The sequence below is a fragment of the Lissotriton helveticus genome, chromosome 2_1 (assembly GCF_964261635.1).
Source record: "Lissotriton helveticus chromosome 2_1, aLisHel1.1, whole genome shotgun sequence".
Taxonomy (NCBI): Eukaryota; Metazoa; Chordata; class Amphibia; order Caudata; family Salamandridae; genus Lissotriton; species Lissotriton helveticus.
Genome location: NC_136059.1, coordinates 125,748,385 through 125,772,441, shown reverse-complemented (window position 1 = coordinate 125,772,441; position 24,057 = coordinate 125,748,385).

Genomic DNA, 24,057 nt, shown 5'->3' with positions numbered 1-24,057 from the left:
TTGAAGTGTTTGTGGGTGCAGGGGTGTGTGTGGTGTTGATGTGTGAGGTGTGTTGTGTGGTGGGGGATTGTTGGTGCTGGTGTGATGGTGGTGGTGGTGTGTGTGCTGTGTTCTTTTGCCTCTCCTGTCAGATGTGGTGTATGCCCTTCTCTTCTGGAGTGTTGCAAAGGATTGTGGTCAGTAAAGGGGCTGTTTTTTACTCAGCTGTGTGGGTGTGTCCAAATGGGATTTTGCTGTCAGGTGTGTTTTGGGTGTTGTCCTGGGAATTGTATGTATTTTTTGGGGGCATTTTGTTTTTTCATTGGTATGTGTTTTGTGTATTTGGAGTGCATGGCTACTTTGATTTGTGCAAAGTTTGGCATTGTTGCAGTGTTTTAGTATCCTCCGCCATGTTTTTCATGTCTCCTCCGCTGCGCTGGCTATGCTGCAGCTCTTCCGCTGTCTCTCCCATTCACTCCTGTGTGCAATCGTGGCGGTCGGAAACAGCGTATCGTACCGTGGGACTGTGGAAAAGTAAATTTTGCCATGTTCTGTGTCCCTACGTGTTCCCCATCTTATGTTATATGTGCATGATTAATATGCATATGTATTCCCCATGATCGATTAAAGACGCAATTACAGTTGTGTCCATCTCTAGTATGTCAGTTTCCAGTTCTCGTGAATACTATGAATATCAGGCCTATGTAAAGTTACGTTGCCACGTTTCTCAGTGTGCACGTTATTTCATTGTAAAGTCCCCGTTTCTAGGCCTCAAAAGGGCCCGGACACCAGATTCAGCTCCTGTCTCCTGAACCCTCGCTGAGGAGCGATACAGCCCCCACCTGTATCCTCGACCCTTCACTTACTTCCTGCCCCACAGTGCCCGGCTCGGCCTGGCTCTGCCTGTTAGTCTGCCAAGAGTATGTTATGATTCTAGTTATCAGTCCAACCCTCCTTCTCTGCATTCCTAAACTACTGAATCGCATCAATAGTTTCCGTCATTGTCTAGCCTTTACGTCTCCATGTAAGAGAAATACTGTATTAATGGTCATTTAATATTCTTCATCACGCACTACATGTAGAATAATGCATGCTCCCGTCTTAGAGTCTGTTAGCCTCTCCCCTCCTGACTCTTAGTTTATATCAACATGTTCTCTAAACATCAGATACTAGATAGTGTTTAGGCACATGTCGCCCTGACTCTCCAGACTTCAGTCTCTACTCCTAGCACAGAGTTCATAGCCCCCAGCTTCTCCTAGCAACACGTCATTGTCAGTTTGCGCGCACCATTAGGTTAGAGGTCCCGGCTCCTCAGGTAGCCCCCTCCATGTTTCCGCCCCATTTATGACATATTCTGTTACGTTTACATCACATGTCTATGTATACGCCTCTTGTTACACCTACTTTCACCCTTATCTTTCGCGACTGCTATTGACCACACCCACTGCTCCGCCTATCGTATGTATTGCAATTGCAACTGTTTTAGTATATATGCTTGTGTACTGTTATTAAAGTTAGCGCGCTCATTCCCTGTCCCCCCTGCAGGGCTCTGCCATCCTATTCCTGTGCAGGTTGTCCTGTTCCTGTCCTTTATGCTGTATTAAACCTGCAAACTCCTACTACCTCGAATCTTGACTCTTATTTATTGAGCTATCTGTTATTGCTATGTCCAGTCAAACCTAGATCCGGTATTATTTATTTATATACCACATAATGGCGCCCGAATAGGGACTTGCCCTTTCCCCACGCGCCGGTGAAGCCACGCCGGCCCCCTGACCCTCTGCAGCCGTGACGGAACCATACCGTGCACGTGCAGATATTTCTGCTTCAAGTATCCCTCAGGCCCACGGAGGAGACGGAGGTGGCGGTCCAGCATCCAGACGAGGCGGTGGAGGAACGCGGCGAGTCCCGACCAGAGCCCAAGCCGAGAGTCCAAGGTCCGAGGTATCCGGAGGCCCACCCGTAACTGAAGTCCGAAGTTCGTCCGTCCGGCATCGAAGCAGTCCCGTCCAGTCCGAGGCCTTCCGTTCTTGCTGCCCGGTGAGTACCGTTGCTGGGGTAGTATCTAGACAGGGTCAATCTAATTGTCTCTGGTCCGTGGGTTTTGGTGGTACACAGACCCAAAACGAAGTGTCCACTCCGGTGGATGTGGGTCCTGACGTGTCTCTTTATGAGACCGGTAAGTTTCTAACTGTTTCAGCAGTGCATCTAGTTTCTGTTCTAGTCAGTTCTGTTCTCGAGAAATTCATGTATTCTGTTTTCAGTATTCCAGGTAGTATTCTGTCCGAACTGTTATTTTAAATGTTCTTCATGTATTTTAATGTCGTGGTATGAGAGTGGTGTAATTATCGTGTTCATTGTGTATTGTATTGTGTCCAGATTACAGTTCAGTCATGCCGTTATTTTCCAGACTACGTCAGTTAAGAACTAGAAAAGGTCTGTTAGAAGAAGCAGTTCCTGTCCGCCTAGGGACAGTCCAGGTCATTTTATGTATCAGAAGCATGGCATAAGTGCCATATTATATCTAGATTTATGGGTAGAGTATACCAAACAGTTAGAAGAAAAGTATAGATGGCCCGTATCGGGTACATGGGATGCCGAGTGCATCATGCGAGTAGAAGAAGCATTATGGAAAAAGAAAGCCAGACAGTCACAGAAAGATGCCATCGAGTTATGGCGCAAAGAATCTCATAAAAGAACCGAAAAAGAAATCAGAAAGTCAGAATTAAGTAGAGAATCCTTAGAACGAGCCCAAGAAAGGGAATTAATCGAGATAGGTGAACGAGTCAGAACCGAACAGTCCGACAGACAGAGGAATGCCCTCATTAAGGGTATGTATCCTCTTCTTGCCGAGGGCTTGCCAAAAGCGACCCCGGAGGCATACAGTAATTTTCCGCCACCATTAGTTCCGACCAAGCTACGTCACAAACCGACCGCAGCTGATATTTTTATCTCGTCCTACTTGGACGACACAGTCCCAGAATATGCAAATCCTGTTCCGCCAGCTCCTGTAAATAATGCCATTCCTGCTCCTCCAGACACCGGAGTACCTGCTACGGTACCCCCGGTCCAGCCTACATTACAACTTCCCGCCACTCTGCCAGCACGAAGAGTATCAGTCGACGATTCCAGTTTAGGGGCCGCAGGAGGAGGTCCTCCTGGTACCCCGCCACCACACCAACGTTTAACGTTAGTCGAGTTACATGAATGTGCGTTACAGCGTACGCCCAAATATAAGTCCGTTGCAGATATCCGACGAGCCCTTACTGAATGCCGCTATGATCCAGTTGCAGGTGATGATAGTACAGTTATATATTCCATCCGTGTAAGACGGGTGACCGGGTATTTGGACACCCTACCGAATATGAAAGAAGATCTAGACAGAATATATCGTTTCATCCGTACAGGGGATGATACAGAAAGTATTGGCGAAGCCATGTCTCAAAGGAAAGCTGAGATCCAGCTCATGATATTAAAGTTTCTGATTAATTGTTTAATAAGGGAACAAGATTACCCGACCAAAGATCCAGCCGAAATGAGAATCCTGACAAGGTGGAGTGATAATATAGCCGAGGGTAAACACAGAACTATCAGTAGTATAGAGAGTATGTACAAGAGAATTCGTTAGGAAATAATAAAGTTACATGAACAACGTAAAGCAGCACAAGTAAGCGAGAAAGAAAATGACTCTTCTACTGAAGAGGTAGAGGACGAGAATCCCGCCAGAATAGCGTATGTAGGAAAATCTAGATTTCCAGACCGACATTTACGCCTAGAACGCAAGAAACCCAACACCAGAACAAGGTTCCCTAGAACAAGTATTTCAAGCTACCGATCATATTCTGAAATCACGAATCGGTTATAGTGAGTTAAGTACTATGCATGAACAAGAGCTAGCCCGATCAGCAGTCCGATGGATTACTGATTCTACCACTTTTCCAGATGAAATAGTGGCTCACATGTTTCTGAAATTTCCCCCAGCCGAGCAACGACTGGTGGGTATGTATATGATCCAGCACCTCATTACATTGTATGAGGGTCAACATTCTGATCCAGGTCCGTTACACGATGTCCTGAACGAGTTACTCCAGTATAGATGGAAAGGTTTAGGTACCGATTTAATTAGTGTCATTCTAGAACAACGCCACAAATATAGAACGTTCCTGAACCCGCATTTTGTTCATGTCTAACCTCCAGAAAGTAAACCGTTTTACATAGATAGACAGAATCCGTTACGAGAAGTACACCCAGTTAGGACAGCGGATGGTGAAATGCAACGAGTGTTTGTTTACACTCCGATTACAAAGATGGAACTCTTAGAGATGAAGAAATTAATTCCTTGTCACGACAAAGATCCAGCAGGGTTCCACCGAGAATTAAAAGACATGCTCCGTATGGGAGAATATACGTATCCAGATATTATTAAAATGTTAAAGGTCCTGTTGCCCGCAGGGGTATACGAGAAACTCAAGGAAAAAGATTGGGAGGTGGGAGAGAAAAAGATCGATTGGGCAGTTCTAGAGGCTGAAGATAAGATACGAGTACCAGGTACCGGCGTTGGAGAGAAATGTAAAGAATTACCAGAACTGTTAATACAAGTTTTGCCCAGATTATTAGCCACTAAAAAGGAAGACTGGGATGCAATCTCAGCCTGTAAACAGAAACAAGACGAAGACACTAGTGATTTTTATTCTAGATTCGAGAAATGCTTTAGTATTAACAGTGGCTTGAAGACGAGTAGTGAGTCATACCCTCATCTTTTTGTTACTAAATTAGTCGAGAATTCAAGTCCACAAGTTAAGAATCGAGTTTTGAAAGTCGAAAGTACATGGCAAGCTAGTACCCCGTCCCAGATGTTACAGATGCTCCAGTACCACCAGAATAGAATCAGAGAAGAGCAAGATCATGATAGAAAACGTATGAAAGACACGAAAATGAAAGTACTAGTTGCACAATCTGTTCCTCAAGACAGTCAGAAGAGGGGTACGAATCAAGCCAGTCATCCTGCAGCTCCCGTTAAAGGGACATGCAATTATTGTAAACAGCCAGGTCATTTTATAAACGAGTGTGCAGTTCTGAAACATAATATAGCTACTGGTAAAACTAAAGAAAGACCACGTCCGCCTAGACAAGAACAAATTTCACAGACTTCTCAGCCACAGAATGCACAACAGACAGTTCCAGCACCGCAGCCTATTGCTGCAACACAGCATGTTACACAGCAGATGTACCAGTATGCACAGTCCGAGTATCCAGAGTATCAACAGTACTCATGAAACAGCCTAGAGAGGGAGGTAGGCTTGCCTCTCATCGAGATTCCTGTAGATCAAGAAGGTCCCTATGTTCATAGTCAGGTACTAGGGAAAGACAGAAAGTTTCTGATTGATACAGGGGCAAGTAGGACGACTATCAGTCACGCCGAAGTTCCAGGGGCTCCGCTCTCAGGCTCTAGAAATGTTTCCCTTGGATTTTCAGGAAAGCCTATTGTAAACGAGATATCTAAGCCAGTTACTCTAGAAGTAGGTCCATTGTCCCGCACTACTGATCTGTTACTTACGAAGTCATGTCCAGAAAATTTGTTAGGCATTAAGACACTGAAAGAATTAGGTGCAGTTATTTGCTGCTCCCCAGAGGGAATACGACTGTTTCTACGTGACTTCAAGGGTCACTATGTATTACGAGATTTTGATCCGAGATTGTCCAATGTTCCACAGCATTTATGGGCGCAAGGTCCAACTGATGTAGGTTATATGCAAATCACACCTCATCGTGTGACTCTCAAGCCAGGTGTAGTGTTACCACGAATCAGACAGTACAGATTGCCACCTGAGGCTGTAACAGCCTTATCCAAAATTATTGACGAGCTCATGGCTCAAGGAGTAGTTGTAGAAACTGACTCCAATGTATGTAATTCTCCGATCATTCCAGTCATGAAACGTACTGATCCAAATGCACCCCCAGTATATCGATTAGTGATTGACCTTCGAGAACTTAATAAATGTATTATTCCCCAGTACCCAGTTGTCCCAGATATTTCTTCCCTATTGACAGCCATTGATTCCGAAGCCTCATTTTTTACAGTCATAGACCTCAAGAACGCGTTTTTCAGTGTCCCCATTCATCCAGACAGCCAGTTTCTTTTCGGATTCTGTTTAAATGGAAGGAGCTATAAATTCACACGAGCTCCTCAAGGTTTCACAGAAAGTCCTAGTATTTACAGTCAAGCACTTAAGAGACAACTAGACAACATTCACATGCCAACAGACACTGCCCTGCTCCAGTATGTCGATGATCTACTGATCACAGCCCGTTCTGAACGTGCTTGCGAGCGAGCATCACTTACAGTCTTGTATTTCCTTGCCGAGATGGGGCACAAGGTGTCCCCTTCGAAGCTTCAATTCTGTGTCCAGCAAGTGATCAACTTAGGCCACTTACTGTCCAAGTGGGGTAGGCAGTTGACACCCGACCGTATCCAGTTAATAGCGAGTCTTCCTCAGCCCAAGACCCAGAAGGAGGTACGTGCTTTTATCGGCCTCACTTCTTATTGCAGACAATGGATTCCTCAGTATGCATTTCTAGCTAAGCCACTGATACAGTTAACGACACAGGAGGCAGCCGTATCGACTGTCCTCCCTTGGACATCTGAACATACACTTAGTTTCAATGAGTTAAAGAAAGCTTTATGCCAAGCTCCAGTTCTAGCTACACCAAACTACAGTAAGCCTTTTACACTTTTCGTCACAGAACGCGAAGGTACAGCATTATCTGTTCTTACACAAGATCAAGCAGGACAATACAAGCCCTGTGCTTATTTTTCGAGCACACTAGATCCTGTAGCCCAGGCTCTGCCTGCGTGCCTCAAGTCAGTTGCAGCCACAGCACTAGCTATCAGACAAAGTGATTCCATAGTATTAGGACATTCCTTGACAGTACAAGTTCCACACTCCGTGGAAGTTCTTTTAAACCGTACACAGACTCAACACTTGACAATTGCACGTTTAACAGGTTATGAACTGACACTGTTCCAGCCACACATAGAAATCAGACGCTGCAACGTTCTAAATCCTGCTACACTGTTACCGTCAGTTAATTCGAATCCTGCCACACACGACTGTGTGGAAGTAGTTAACACTATGACTAAGCCAAGACAAGATCTGACAGATATTCCATTACCAGATCCCGACCTGACACTTTATGTGGATGGTTCATGTATGAGAACAAGTACAGGAGAACTAGTAGCCGCGTATGCAGTGACTACTGACACTGACGTTATAGAAACACACCGTATTGACACCCTGTCTGCTCAAGCAGCAGAGCTAGTTGCTCTGACACAAGCCTGCATACACGCCAAGAACCTGAAAGTCAATGTTTACACAGATTCACGTTACGCATTTGGAGTTGTACACGACTTCGGAGTGCTCTGGCAGGAGAGAGGTTTCATGACTTCTCATGGAACCAAGATTCAGCATGGTCTCCTTATTCAAGCTCTGTTAGATGCCATACATTTACCGACATCTATTGCTATCATGAAGTGCAAAGCACATACGAAAGTTACTGACATCATTTCCCAAGGTAATGATCTAGCAGATCGCACAGCCAAGCTTACAGCACAGACTCCAGACATTTCAGTTAATCCGACCCAGACACATACTCCAGCTCCGACTACCTGTATGACAGTTAAGGACCCTACTCAAGATGTCATAGATATCCAGTTACATGCTACTCCCGATGAAATCAAGAAATGGTCCGAACAAGGAGGGGTCCAGACAGATCGGGGATGGGTAACGAAGGGTAAAGCCACATGGTTTCTCCCCGACTCAATGGTTCAAGTCATTATCAATACCGCACATAGTCCAGCACATTTAGGAGAAAAAGCTATGTTAGACAGTATCCAGAACATTTGGTTCAACAAGCATTTACGAGCTGCAGCCAAGCAGAAAGTCCGTACCTGTATGATATGTTGCCAGTTTAATCCAGGTAAAAGTGTCCCGGTGGAACAAGGTGGTTTCCAGCCCCCTGACCACCCTTTTGAAGTCCTCAGATGGATTATATTCAGATGGAGCGATGTCGAGGTTTCAAGTATGTCCTTGTAGTTGTATGCGCTTTGTCCAGGTGGACAGAGGCATATCCAGTTCCAGATTACACAGCCGCGACCACTGCCAAGCAGTTGGTTCGTGAGTTCTTCCCCCGCTACGGACTCCCTAGAGTCGTATATTCTGACAACGGCCAGCCATTCTCATCCGAGCTCATGAAACATGTTTCCCTTTTGTTAGGGTACCAGTGGAAGTTCCATTGTGTACGCCATCCTGAAGCAGCCGGTCTCGTAGAGAGACATAATCAGACCCTGAAAATCCGCATTGCCAAAATATGTAAAGAGAAAGGTGTAGACTGGCTAGTAGCTCTGCCAGTCGCTTTGTTTTATATGCGCATGGTCGCACATTCCAGATCAGGTCTGTCCCCGTATGAGGTCGTATTCGGCCGCCCCCCTAATATGTGGGGTACACCTAGACCCCGAAGTATTACCGATGTTTCAAGTAATATGCTGACAGATTACCTAGCTTCCTTGATGTCTGCCCTACACTCTTGTCGTTCACAGGTTGCCACCGCATTTCCAGACAATACCGAGGTGGCACCGCATGAAATCGTTCCCGGATGCATGGTTCTTGTCCGGAATTTTGATCGTTCAAGTCCGCTGGAGCCCCGCTGGAAGGAGCCCAAACAGGTCCTCCTGGCCACCCGTACTGCCGTCAAGCTGGAAGGCAGGAAGGGCTGGGTCCACCTGTCTCATGTGAAAAAAGTTTACGGACTAAAGACTGTTTCAAAGAACATTTCTGAGGATTTGAAAGACTGCCAAAGTACTATTCTTAAGGACTGTCCCGCAAAAGACAATGATACTAAACCCTCCCTGTTAGAGAAAACTCCGCAACAGGAGTATAAGCTAAAATTAAGGTCTAGTAAAATAAGTCAGCCAGTTTGATTGTCTAAGTCCTCCCCTAGGTGAAACGGTTAGACCGGTTTCTGACATGTATATAATAGACCCCCACAGAGAGAGAGTTAGTGAGAACTCTAAAAGTTGCACTATTATTTTATGTTTTCTGCTATATCTCAGCCTTATGATTACCTGCACAAGTTATGCATTTTATTTGTATTTTCCAGTTTCTCATGAAAATAAGTCTGCTAATGCTACAGTAGAGCACACGTTTAGTGATCTGCCCCCTCATGAACTCTCTTATCGTCTTGCTATGCGTAATAATTCCTTTATCCGCATGTTACATTATTCACACCAGACCAGCAATGCCACTAATTGTTGGGTGTGTGGTCGACTCCCCCCTTTCCAGACACCGAAGGGAGTTCTGCCACTCTTTCCTTATCCATTTTCACATAATGGTTCGTGTGGAGCATGGTCCACGTTAACGTCATCCTCAACAGATATGTCTTTTCTTAACAGTACATGTTTTCCAGACAAGCAAGGTCTTCCCCACAGAACAGGGTTAGATCTAGAAAATGAAGTTTATAATTTAGGTAATTATTCTTCGAATTTCATGGTCCTGAATGTTCAGTCTGATACTACTCCAGACTTACCTGCTATGTCAGTACTACCAGTTAAAGGCGAATTATGTGTCCGAAAGAATGGTTCCGTACATGTAGGACATAGTGATTGTACTACTATTGTCAAGTATAGTGACAGTAGGAAATCTATTTTTAAAGCTTCACGTCATTCTTATTTTGTTTGTGGTCAGACCGCATATGTTTGTCTGCCCCTCGATTGGGAGGGAACCTGTTACATTGCCTTCCTACTGCCACCAGTTTTTCTAGCCCCACCTGACTACCATAGGAATTCCCAGCTAGTACATACGAGACACAAGAGAGACCTCCCGATTGTCGATTATACTGAAACTGCTCTAGAACAATACATAGATATCAATAAAGGTGTCTTTCCCTATTTAGGTACTGTCGTGAATAGTAAACTGATACGTAGATTAACGAGAACCCTTGAAGCAGTAGTGATTGAGACTACTTCTGCTCTAGGTAATTTAACCGAAGAGCAATCCTTTATGAGAATTGTCGTGCTCCAGAATCGTCTCGTCCTTGACGTCATACTGGCCGATAGGGGCGGGGCTTGTAGAGTCATCGGATCTAGTTGCTGCATTTTCATTCCTAATAACGCGCCGTCTGTTTATTCAGCTATAACCAGACTCCATAAAATTGCCCATATGTTACACCAAGATCCAGGCACCTGGACATGGTCCGGTTGGTTCTGGAGTATAATTTCCGCCTGGGGATGGAAAGTATTGTCTTTTCTAGGTATTGCAGTAGCGATCATATTCAGTTGCTGCCTATGTATACAATGTGGCCCTGCGATTTGTGGCATTTGTGCTACCTCTTGTATTCCTAGTCCCAAGTCCCGTTCTAAATCCCGTTCCAAGAAAATTCGAGACGAGCAAATGATACTGTATGAAATGATAGATGGTATCATGAATATTGATGTTTCCTGATGGAAACGTAGTGACAAGGAGGGAATGTGGAAAAGTAAATTTTGCCATGTTCTGTGTCCCTACGTGTTCCCCATCTTATGTTATATGTGCATGATTAATATGCATATGTATTCCCCATGATCGATTAAAGACGCAATTACAGTTGTGTCCATCTCTAGTATGTCAGTTTCCAGTTCTCGTGAATACTATGAATATCAGGCCTATGTAAAGTTACATTGCCACGTTTCTCAGTGTGCACGTTATTTCATTGTAAAGTCCCCGTTTCTAGGCCTCAAAAGGGCCCGGACACCAGATTCAGCTCCTGTCTCCTGAACCCTCGCTGAGGAGCGATACAGCCCCCACCTGTATCCTCGACCCTTCACTTACTTCCTGCCCCACAGTGCCCGGCTCGGCCTGGCTCTGCCTGTTAGTCTGCCAAGAGTATGTTATGATTCTAGTTATCAGTCCAACCCTCCTTCTCTGCATTCCTAAACTACTGAATCGCATCAATAGTTTCCGTCATTGTCTAGCCTTTACGTCTCCATGTAAGAGAAATACTGTATTAATGGTCATTTAATATTCTTCATCACGCACTACATGTAGAATAATGCATGCTCCAGTCTTAGAGTCTGTTAGCCTCTCCCCTCCTGACTCTTAGTTTATATCAACATGTTCTCTAAACATCAGATACTAGATAGTGTTTAGGCACATGTCGCCCTGACTCTCCAGACTTCAGTCTCTACTCCTAGCACAGAGTTCATAGCCCCCAGCTTCTCCTAGTAACACGTCATTGTCAGTTTGCGCGCACCATTAGGTTAGAGGTCCCGGCTCCTCAGGTAGCCCCCTCCATGTTTCCGCCCCATTTATGACATATTCTGTTACGTTTACATCACATGTCTATGTATACGCCTCTTGTTACACCTACTTTCACCCTTATCTTTCGCGACTGCTATTGACCACACCCACTGCTCCGCCTATCGTATGTATTGCAATTGCAACTGTTTTAGTATATATGCTTGTGTACTGTTATTAAAGTTAGCGCGCTCATTCCCTGTCCCCCCTGCAGGGCTCTGCCATCCTATTCCTGTGCAGGTTGTCCTGTTCCTGTCCTTTATGCTGTATTAAACCTGCAAACTCCTACTACCTCGAATCTTGACTCTTATTTATTGAGCTATCTGTTATTGCTATGTCCAGTCAAACCTAGATCAGGTATTATTTATTTATATACCACAGGACCATCGGGCATTTACTAATTTCCCGTGCTGTGTCTCCGCTTTGCTTGCGGCGGGTTATAGCTTTTCCGCAGCGTTTTTGACCGCCGCGGTCGTTTTTTGGACGTCATCGCCCGCGTCGGGCGTATTTGGGTTGGTTTTTCGACCGCTATCCTAATGGGGCCCTTTGTGTCCATGTTACGGGCAGAGAGCCACCCATTGAAGCATTTTAGACATTTAATAGGACTGGGACCCAAAGACAAATATCTTTCTTGAAAATTTCCACTGGTACCCCGTCGGGCCGGGCGCTTTCCCGTTTACACACCTATTTAGGGCAGCTTTAACCTCATCTAGGGAGATAGGAGTCAGCTTAGAGAATCTATGGTTATAACATTTATATTTTCTAAAGGTGATACATTTTCATTGTTTGGAATAAAAATCTGTCCAAAATGTTTTATCCAGTCTGAAGACTGCACCAGGGTCCCAATTTTCAATGCAGTCTGATCTTTAAAGTTTGGATGATTAGTTGTTTTCCAAAATAGTGTAGCATCCTGTGTATCAGCTGCTTGTACTAGTTTACCCCATGCTTGTTCTTGTATTTCTTGTCTCCTTCTATTTAGAGTCTGTTTATATGACTTCCTGAAGAATGTTATCAGTGCACCATCTCTTGGGTTAGCCTTTAGGGCATTTTTTAATGCCTGGTTATCCTTAGCACATTGTTGATCGAGCCAAATAACCCTATGCGGTACAATCTTTTTGTTCTTAGTTTTAAAGTCTCCTAAAATTGCTGAAGTGATGTTACAAAATTCCCTAATAATATGTAAATCAGTAGAGTCTCTTTTTGTACACATAACAAAGTCATATTGTCTTTCGTGCACTATTTTATCTAGAAAGGAGGTTGGATTAACACCTGACCATTTAATACTAATACCATTCTCTCCTTGCGTTTTAATTTCAGCGGCAAGGCAAATCCCCACCCAAGACGTCATATTGAGTCTTAAAGTCAGAAAATGTAGATGATGTTCACTAAAAGGACTTTCTCTCACCTCGAATTTTATAATTTGCCCTCGTCCAGTTTCTGAAATGAATATGTGATCAATAATCGAAGATTGTCTATGACCATCATAAGCTGGGACCATGGCTTGTCCTTCAACTGGGGACTGCTCTAGTAACTCTAGATTATATTTGTGCATTACACCATTGATTGTTTCTCTATACAAATAATGTGGAAAATGGGGGTAGGTTTCACCATGTTCATCCCTACAGCTGCATTGCACCCCTTCCAGGTATCACATTTCCTACAATTAAAATCACCAGCCCTAATAAATAAAAACAATCACCCTTAATGTGGTTTGTAAGTGTTGCTAACTCCTTCTCTAAGGTCATTACTACCTTATTTCTCGAATTATCGAATACATTATTATAAAAAGTTATCATTAGAATACACTCATTAGCAATAGTGTGAAAACACAAGAATTGAAAAAATTGTGTTATGGCGGGATTTCTGATCTATTGTTATAGGTCTAGATCCCAACTCAGGTCGACTGAACCGTTGATACCTGTCATAGAGTAAAAGGCAATCCACTACTAGGTCAATCGGTTAAGGACTTACACCACTCTAAAGAACCACTTACTACGAATAAGTTTTAAAAGTTTATTATAAAGCCAAAGTTAACTGGAGATACAAACATCTCAAAATAATGTTCAAAAGATATACTGGTATCAATACAAACATACATTTTCTAAATGCTCTTAGTCGGCAGAAGAATATCACCAAAACCAATTCAAAAATCATCAGAGTTGCAAGAATAGACACAAGCTGTAACTTGTGAGTCATTTACAGAAAGGAAGAAAATCCAGATTAGACTGTCCCTACACTAGACTAAGTGACATCCCTACTTAGTAAAATCTTAACCTAAAAAGGTGTCAGCAGTGGTGACTTCCAAAGAAGATCACTCACTTCCCTTAGTCTTCGTTGTGAATCGGTGTCTCGCAGTTATCCTATCTGCCTACCCATCCGCTCTCTTAGGTTCCTCAGACCATCTGCCCTAACTCCACCTAGGGGTGCAGTCCCTAATACAAAAATCACATTTACAATAGAAACGCCCTTTAGAGACGCCCCTCACGTGGTGTCGGTTCTGGCATTATCCAAGCTGATACTCCTCTGGGCCCATCGTTAGCTATGACCTTGCTTCTCAGGCTCTTCTCCGGCAGGACGGTACCCCCCAGGAAATTCCTGAAGCCTCCTCCAGGCCTGTGCCTGGCTCCCTGAACAAAACTCGATTCATCACTCTCTTGATTGGAACCTCCTCGCACCTGCAAACAGACACTTGTACAGTGGGCCCCTAACCTTTGTACCAGCTAGAATTGACATTGGTGTAGAACAGAGCACGTGTAGTGTATTCTGCGCTCCGTGAACAAAACGGATCGTTTTTGCTGATTTTTAGCGAATTTTAAAACTGTATAATTTTCATCTGTAATTGCACTCAGCATACTCTGAGCACATTTGCACGCATTTTCGCTCATTTCTCACGGCGATAGCTGCCGTTAGACCTTCAAACCGGGGTCAGGCTTTCCTGCACTCGGCGGCCATCTTGAGTGGGGACTAGAGTGGTGGGAGCGCTCTAGTGTACCAGATATAAGGAAACAGCGGTGTACCGCGCTAGCGTTCGCGTTAGCGGGGGCGCCGTCCCTGCGCCGGAGTCTCGCCTGAGTCAGCCCGTCTGTGCCCGTCAGCGTCCCGGAGGCGCTCAGGAGCGAGTTTGGTGTTGTCATTTAGTTCTCGGCTTCATGTACACTAGAGATGACCTTCTGTCTTACAATGTACACACGGCTCCATGCCAGCGAGCTATCCCCTACTCTGCTGGAGATATTACTACGTGCCCCACGTGTGGGTGGGTGCCGGTCCCTATTAATTCCTGTTCGGGCGAGCTCCCTCCATTAGGTAGTAAATGCGCGTTGTTAAACACCAGGTCCCTTCCTCAGCACGCCCTTGACATCCATAATCTCTTAACACAAGATGACTTTGATTGTCTCTTTCTTACAGAAACATGGCTCGGTGAGGGTTCGGAACCTGATCTGGCTATTGCCATCCCTCCTTCATATGCTATTTTCCGCCGAGATAGATGCAAGGGAAGGGGAGGTGGAGTGGCACTTATCATTAGGAGGCACATCCCTTGTACCATCTTGTCGACGGACGATTTGCCTGGCTGTGAAACCCTTGCCTTCTCTCTGGCCCTATCCCCCCATCAATCTTGTTTGGGGCTTTTGCTTTATAGACCACCCGGTCCTCTTGGCTCCTTCACGGAGGATTTGCTATCGATCATTTCCACACTGAGTCTTAGGGCAAAACATTGCCTAATACTCGGGGACTTTAACATCCACATGGATAAGGGTGAGGATACTGAAGTGCAAAAATTCTTGGATATGACGTCGTCAGTGGGACTTCATATGTACCTGCAGTCACCTACACATGAGAAGGGGCATACTCTAGATCAAATCTTTTCAACCGTTCCGGTGGCCCTTTCCTCCCTTGCCCCAGTACTCTGGTCGGACCATCTCCTAGCGGACTTCACGTTAGTACATCAGCCAGGGGCCGCTCGCATTTCGCAGCGGCTAGCTGCGCGCAGCTCTAGAGCTTTCCACAAAGTCACCCTGGCCATGCTCACCCAGGCCTTAGAAACCCATCCTTGTGCTTTCACGGGTAGTTTGGAGGACGATGTGGTGTGTTTTCAGAACTGGCTCACTGCACGTTTGGAAGCCTTGGCACCACCTCGCCAGGCTAGATCTGAACTGGCAAGAGCATCAGCCCCGTGGTTCTCTGCTGCCTTGGCGGCTAAGAGAAGGCATTGCAAGAGGCTGGAGAGAATTTGGAGGAGGCACTATGATACATCTGCTAAGCAGTCCTACAGACTAGCAGTGAAAGAATATCACATGGAGATCGTTTCAGAGAAAAAATCCTTTTTAGCTAAAAGGATCGATGAAGCAGATAGCTCCTGCAAAGAGATCTTTAAGATTGTTAAAGAATTCACATCTCCCTCCTGCTGTACTCCTGCGTCTGCTTTCTCGGAACCTTGGATCATGGAGCTTGCAGTATTTTTTACTAATAAAATCCGCACTATTCAGTCAGCTTTGCAAGGAACTCAGAACATCTTGAGTATGGGCTCAGCGATCGACGGCCCCTCCTACCCTTGGTTATGCCCTACGGCAACGCATATGGGCCCCACCCTGCACTGTTTCCCCCCTCTAGAGCCTCAGGCTTCACTTGACCTTCTGTCTAGCCTGAAATCTGGATCTCCACTGGACCCTTGTCCCGCCAAGTGTCTTGTGACCCTGGCGCCTGCCCTTAACCCGATCATCAACCCTCTCATTAATGCTTCTCTGAATTCGGGCAAAGTCCCCTCCTCCTGGAAACAGGCCCTAGTTCTTCCCCTCATTAAAAAACCGAATGCAGATGCCAAACTGCATTCGAACTACAGGCCAATCTCGCTTCTTCCTGCCCTGGCCAAGGTTACTGAAAAATATGTGCACACCACCCTTACCAACTTTTTAGAGGGTAACTCCCTATTACATCAGTCACAGTCTGGTTTTAGATCCAACCTGAGCACCGAAACCGCTCTTCTTGAGGTAACCGAGGCTGTGAAGGAAACCCTCGACAGGGGTGGAAAGGCCCTGCTTATCATGCTTGATTTGTCGGCGGCCTTCGACACCGTTCCCCATGACCTCCTCCTAACTAGACTCTGGGAGGTTGGGATGCGGGGAACGGTGTTCGCATGGTTTCAGTCCTTCTTGGCCGACCGGAGACAAACGATCTGGGCTCCCCCTTTCTCCGCCCTGATGCCGCAGCTTGAAGTTGGGGTCCCGCAGGGCTCCATACTTAGTCCCTCCCTCTTTAATGTCTTCCTTACACCTCTGGCGGCACGGGTGGAGGAGCTAGGGGCCCAGATCATATCCTATGCGGATGATACACAACTCCTGTTCACTTGTGACAGGGGATGTGACTTCGATGGAGCAGCTATTCGGAAGTGTTTGGAGTTTGTGTTTGAATGGTTCGGGAAAAATGGCCTCAAATGCAACTCCGACAAATCCGAAATACTGTTCTTTGGCTGTTCTGCAGACCCAAGATGGAAGCAATGGTGGCCTTCGGCCATGTTTCCCCCTGCCAGCGATTCGGCCACTGCTAAGAATTTGGGTATGATGGTTGATAAAACTCTTTCCTTCAAGGCCCAGGTTGTTGGCTTGACTGGGAAGTGCTTTGCCACCTTAAGGATGTTGCGTAAGTTTTTGCCCTATCTATCGTTTGAGCATAAGAAGATCACGGTGCAAGCACTAATAGGATCGCGATTAGACTACGCCAACATCCTTTACTTAGGTCTGCCTGAATATCTGCTGACTCGTCTGCAGATAGTTCAAAATTCTGCAGCCAGGGCAATCTTTGGTCTAACTAGAAGAGCCAGGGCCAGCAATCTCCTTGTCTCTCTGCATTGGCTGCCGATTCGTAAGCGCATCTTTTTCAAGACCTTCATCACAGCTTTTAGGGCGCTTCACAATTTCGGCGCGGAATATCTGCAGAGAAGGGTCCATTTCTATCTTCCATCTAGACCTCTGAGATCTGCGGCCAAGGCCAAGGCTATCGTCCCAACAGTGAAGCGTGCTCGCTGTGGAGGCCGTTCCTTTAGTTACCTTGCACCCCGTCTCTGGAACACACTGCCTCTGAGGTTGAGGACTTGTACCGATCTCTCTGTTTTTAGGAAGGGACTTAAAACTCATCTTTTTGCCCTGTAATTGCTGTTATGGTTAATCTTGGTGCCGTTATGCCGTTATGTTAGTTGCTGGTATTTTGGTGTGATGATCTTTAGCGCCGGGACGCTCTTTGGAGCAGCTGAGCGCTCTACAAAACAAATAGTAACATAACATAACATAACATTCCGGCCTCCACCGTATCTTCTAAGTCGTAAACCTTCGAGCAGGCTCCGTAATTTATGCTTAACATGACCTTCCTCTAACTAACACATGCAGATCAAAAGAAATGACCTTATCTATTCAGGCCCATTAGAATTACATGAAACGGGCCTGTGCACTCTGTAAACCTTTAATTTCTTAGTCTAAACAGTATTCTAACTTATTACACACAATGGTTATATGAAACACTTCTGTAAAACATATATTTCAGTTTTATGATCAATAATACTTTGAATTACAATAACAATAAAATCCGCATTATGTGAGAGTGTAACAGCACCTTTCATTCTCTGTGAACTGCCATGTGACCTACACATTTCTACGTTTAGCAGCATTACATTCTCCTCTACAACAGCCACATAACATGGGATTTCAACATCATTCTAACATCTCTACACACTTCTACATTAGCTTTTCACACTGATATATGCATTCTATTTTAATTAAACACTCTTATGTATTTCCACTCTATAAATTCGACACTCTTATGTAATCTTTACTAAACTGATGCAACGTGCTTGTAAATATGTTGCACTTTTATTTTTTTTCTCGATTTGCGCTCTCTCAGTTCCCCCCTTTGATGACTTTTAGTAGTCATCACCATCACAACACCATCCCTGAGGTATGAACTGAGTCAAACAGAACTCGGTGCAGTACTCTCTCGTTTCATCATCTCTAGAGCCCTCAGACTCCTGTACTGATTATCCTGCATCGCAGCTAATCTCCTCTCCTGTTCTCTCATGGATCTCTGCAACCTATTTAATCTATACCATTGGTACAGCCGCACCAATCCCCACAAGGTGATTATACAAATCACTATTATGATGATAGGTTTCAGTATGTACCAAATGAAACCCTTTCCTAGGTTGGCAAACCAACCTCCAACTTTACCCATTCCATGACCTACTTTTTCCCACACATTTACCTATGTCAAATCCTCAATCTCATGATGAATTTCAGTGATGTTCCGTATATACTTTTCTAGAGGTTTTGAATTGTCTGGAATGTAAGTACAATATTCCTGAACCTTCAAAGCCTTACGGACTCCTCCCTCTTTGGCTAACAGAACGTCTAGAGCAAGTCGGTTCTGAAGAACCATTGCCCTTATCGATTGCATCTCTCCCTCCACCAGCATTAATGATCTAGCAGTACTGGCGGACAACCTATCTACAACTGTTGCCAATCTTCTAATCTTGACATCATTCAGTGCTATCCCTAAAAGAGGAAACATAGCACCAAATACGTCTCCAACTACCTCCTCATAGCTTACATCCCTTCTTCCTCTAGCTTGAGTTCCTCCCTCTATAATTTCTAAATCCTTAGCATGGTATATTTTGGGGAAGACAATTGCTAAATAACATGATCCATACCAATTATCCGGTAGTTTCACGTATGCATTTCTTCCACAAACAAAATATAAATTCGGGATCACCTGCATTCCCTTCAAGAAATCCTTTGTAGAATATTCTAATTGGAAAGCATGTTCACAATTTACTTCTCCCACAAACACATTCTCACAATAGGTTTTACCCCTATATATACACAGTTTCCCTTTTTGCTCTTGATCTAAAGCTATTGGACCATTACTACCCTTTCTTTTGTGTGACCTTTCTTCCTCGGTCCAATCTGTTTTCCATTGGCCTGAAGCCTTTAAGATCTTCTGTCTCCTATACCGATCATCCACCTGTCCTATAAACCTTTTCTCAATTTCTGACACTTTACAAGTCAAATTATTTCTTCGGGCATGTGCAGTATCAAACGTTTTCCAAGGAATGAAAAATTTCTTTAATCTATCTTCACTCTTATAATAATCCCACTTGTTCATGTGCTTGTAGTTTGGAACTTCTGGTAAAACAGCATCAAAATTTGAAAAATAATACTCAAAACCATCACGTTCATAAAATATACTAAGCAACAAACTACATGTGATTCTATAAGTCAATGGAAGATGATGATATCTAATACCTTCGTCTACAGAGGCTGGCAATTGCATGCACACATAGCAATCCTTTGCCTCCAAAGCATCAATATATTCATAAAGCAATTTAGCATATGCATTTGATTTGAAATTTCCCTGTGATTCATCCACATGCAACCTACGAGTCTCTGCTGCTAGTAAAGCTTTATCTTTCTCTGTATTGTCCCCCCTTTGACCAGCAGTAGTAGGTTTCTGTATCGATACAATTTTTGCTTCCTTTGTTGCCTTCCCTTCATTTTCATGTCCCACTACATATGATATAGTAACTACTAAAACTATAAGAAAAATTACTCCCACTAAAAGTGTGCCTACTATGCATTTTGTCTTGCGGTTTGGGTTGCCGGCCTCCATGATCTCAAGACAGTGTAGTTCTGATTTTCTTTCACAACATAAAGTCTCTTTTCTTTGCTCATTCAGCCTTTCCGAACCATACCTGGAAGCTGATAATCCCTTCTGCAAGATCAGTCTTTGAGTTCTATAGCAACAGACAACCCTAGCCCTTCTCCGTCCACTAAATGGGAAGTCCCTACATTTCTTCTTCTTCCACTTGGCGCTAGGTTATCTTTCAATCTGTTTATTTACAAAGTCTTTAGCAATCTGGAATCATACGTGTTCCAGCGGCTCTAATCACGTATTCTAATATTTCTAAACAAAGAATGATCTCCTCGAGCGTTGGCATCGTTGAACAAAAAGTCGGAAATTCTATTCTGTTTAAAACCAGTTCTCTTATCCTGCTCAGATAAGGAGCATTGGGGATAGTGAGTGTCAGCAACCCTTCGACCTCCACTCCTGGTACCAATAACACTACTTCCAATGTTATGATTGGGTCAGTACTGGTCACTGTCACTTCCCTCACCCTCCCGGATCTCCGTGCACTGGACATCTGCTGCTAGGTAGGTCCACTCAGGAGTAGCGTATCTTCTGCAGGGCACTCGCACCCTCCTTGATCTTCTCGGACCTTCCTATTCCTGTCTTTGTGCACCTTTGTCCAGATCCGAGTCTTCAGATATAGGAGCAAGAGTTCTCTCTGGAGTTGGCTTCAAGCTCGGCCTCTTCTTGCTCTCAGGCCAACTAGTTTCTCCACGCCTTGTTCTCGTATTTCTTGTCCTCACACTCGGTTCTTGATCACTCTTGTCTTGATCCGTGTCTGAGCCGTATTCACAGCAACTTTCTCCTTCGGTGGCAACTTCAGTTTCACTGTCGTCCTGTCTTTCTTCTGCTGGATCTGTAGCACTCCCAACTCCTTTCGACACCCCCACAGCTTGACTGATCCCCTCTAGTGGTTCGCCGTCCACAGCTGGATTTTCATCTGTGAGAGGAGCTGTTTCTTCTAAGGGTGCTGGAACCCTTCGAGTATGGGAAGCCTGAATCCAGTTTGGCAGCCCTCCACACTTTACAGCAGTATTCGTTGTCAGGATTATTTGGTAGGGCTCCTTCCAACCCACATCTAGGCAGTTCTTCCGGACGTGTTTTTTCACAAGCACCCAATCACCAGGGCACAAGTCGTGACATAGGTCTCTTGAAGATGGAACTTCAGCAGCCTGCACCTGAAGAGACACAGAATGAATGACATCATAAAAGTCCCTTGCAGTAATCCAGGATCAGGTCATCTGTAATATTCAACAAAGCTGTAGTTGGAACAGACGGAAGTCTCATTGCCCTCCCCATTAAAACCTCATGTGGAGAGAGACCTGTCCTCCTGTCTGGTGTGCTACGCATACTCATGAGTACCAAGGGCAGAGCATCAGGCCAGCTTAAGGACGTCGATGAACATACTTTGGCTATTCGGGACTTTAGAGTTCCGTTTATCTGCTCCACGATACCTGAAGCCTCTGGTCGATAGCTACAGTTCAACTTCTGATCAATGTTTAATGCAGAGCAAAGCATCTTCACAACTTCACTGTTGAAATGAGTTCCTCTATCTGATTCCAAGGAGGTCGGTACCCCAAAGCGCGGGATCAACTCTCTAAGCAGCAACTTTGCTACTGTGAGTGTGTCGCACCTGCGTGTAGGGTATGCTTCGACCCATCTGGAAAATATGCATACAACCACCAGAACATACCTGAGGCGGTTGATTTTTGGCATCTCAATAAAATCTAATTGCATTCGGTTGAAAGGCCCCCCAGACCTCCCAATGTGACTCATTGCAACTGGTGTTCTTTTCCCTACGTTCAATTGCTGACATGTGACACATCTTTGACACACTGCTTCTGCTGCAATCTTAAACCTTGGATTATACCAAGTCTGCCTAAATAACCTCAGCATGGCATCTCTTCCTAAGTGTACTGGACCATGTATCTGTCGTGCCATTGGACTCACTAATTCATCAGGTAATACTGCCCTTCCATCTGCTGAAACCCACAAATCCATTTCACTTTTCACACAACCTGCTGTTTCCCATGCCTTTTTCTCAGAATCAGGTGCGTTCTCTTGCATGTCTTTTAAATCCTCCCAAGTATCAACTGTTTCTAGCATCATGTTTAACTCTGTCTTTTCCTGAGTCCCACCTACTTCCACTTCCGTGAAAGAATATCCTTGCTCCGCACAATATCGAGCAACTTCGCCTGCATATCGATTACCTTGCGATACAAAATCTGTATTTTTGGTGTGGGCTACACATTTAACGATCGCAATTGCTGCTGGACCTTGTAATGCTTCTAACAACAGTCGCACAAATTCCCCATTTAGAATAGGCGAACCAGAGGAGGTCATGTAACCTCTCTGAGACCACAATTGCCCAAAATCATGAACTTCTCCGAAACCATATTGGCTATCGGTATAAATGGTGACTCTAATTTTGCTACCTGCTAAACAGGCACGTGTCAATGCAATGATTTCGGCTACCTGAGCGGAGTGTACTCCTTCCAGGCAAGCGGCTTCCACAACTCCAGTAATGGTGCAAACAGCATAAGCTGGTCTCAACCGACCAGTATCGTCTCTTAAACATGAGCCATCAACAAAGAAAATTTCATCAGGGTCAGTCAACGGCTCATCCACAATATCTGGTCTTGGCTTGGTGCATAGTTCAGTCACATCAAGGCAATCGTGATCTTCACATTCTTCGCCTTCTATATCATTAGGAAGTGGCATCAATGTAGCAGGATTCAAAACAGAGCACCTCTTAAGGGTCACGTTCTCCGCAGCAAGAATAACCTTCTCGTAGTGCGTGAGCCTATTATTGGTTAAGTGCTGTGTCTTGATCCTGGTCATTAACAGTTCTACAAAATGAAGTACATACACCACTAATTGGTGTCCCATTACTATATTTTCACACCTTTCAATGCTGACACCTGTTGCAGCAACGGATTTGAGACATCCGGGCAACGCTGCGGCTACCGGATCTAAAGTAGCCGAAAAGTATGCAACTGGTCTACGGGCATTTCCATGAGTTTGTACTAAAACTGACAAAGCACAACCCTCTCTTTCGCAGCAGTAAAGTGAACATGGTTTTTCATAATCAGGCATCCCCAAAGCTGGAGCACGGCACAAGTCCTCTCTCAGCTGTAGGAACGACATCAAACAATCCTTGTCCCATGGTACCGGATCACTCACCTCCTTGTGCGTCAGTTTTTGTAAGGGTTTTGCTTTCAGGGAAAAGTTAGCTATCCACTGTCGGCAATAACCGACCATTCCTAGGAACATCCTGACTTCTCTCTGTGTCGTAGGCGAGTTCATCTTCATTATCGCCTCTATCCTATCTGGTGACACCTTGCGCTTTCCTTTTTCTATCCGGTGACCCAAGTACTGTACTTCTGTCAGACAGTACTGCAATTTGCTCGGAGATACCTTATGCCCATTTTCAGCTAAATGGTTCAGCAAGGCGATGGTATATATCTTACAAGCTTCTTCCGTTCCTGACGCAACAAGTAGGTCGTCTATGTACTGGACCAGAACCGAGTTCTGTGGCAGTACTAGACTTTCAAGATTTTTCTTCAATAGCTGGTTGAAAATTGATGGGCTTTCTGTATACCCCTGTGGGATACGACACCATGTTAGGACACGATTTTCCAGCTTAAAAGCGAAAAGAAACTGGCTCTCCTCATCTAATGGAATTGAAAAGAAAGCCTGACAAAGATCTATCACTGTGAACCACTCAGCTTGGAATGGTATCTGAAACAATATCACTGATGGATTCGGTACCACTGGACAACATGAAACAACTATGTTATTAATCCTTCGAAGATCTTGTACTATTCTAAAGTTCCCACTAGGTTTCTGCAAACCCATAATCGGGGAGTTGCATAGACTACCCACGATTTCCTTCAGTATTCCCTGTTGAATCATAGAGTCGATTACGGGTTTTATTCCTGCAATCGTCTCCGGGGTCAACTTGTATTGAGGCGTTCTTGGATATTCAACATTTGGTTTTACCATGATCTTCACTGGTTCTACTCCTTTGATCAATCCTATCTCTTCTCCAGTATAATCCCATACCTCTGATGACACTGTATCT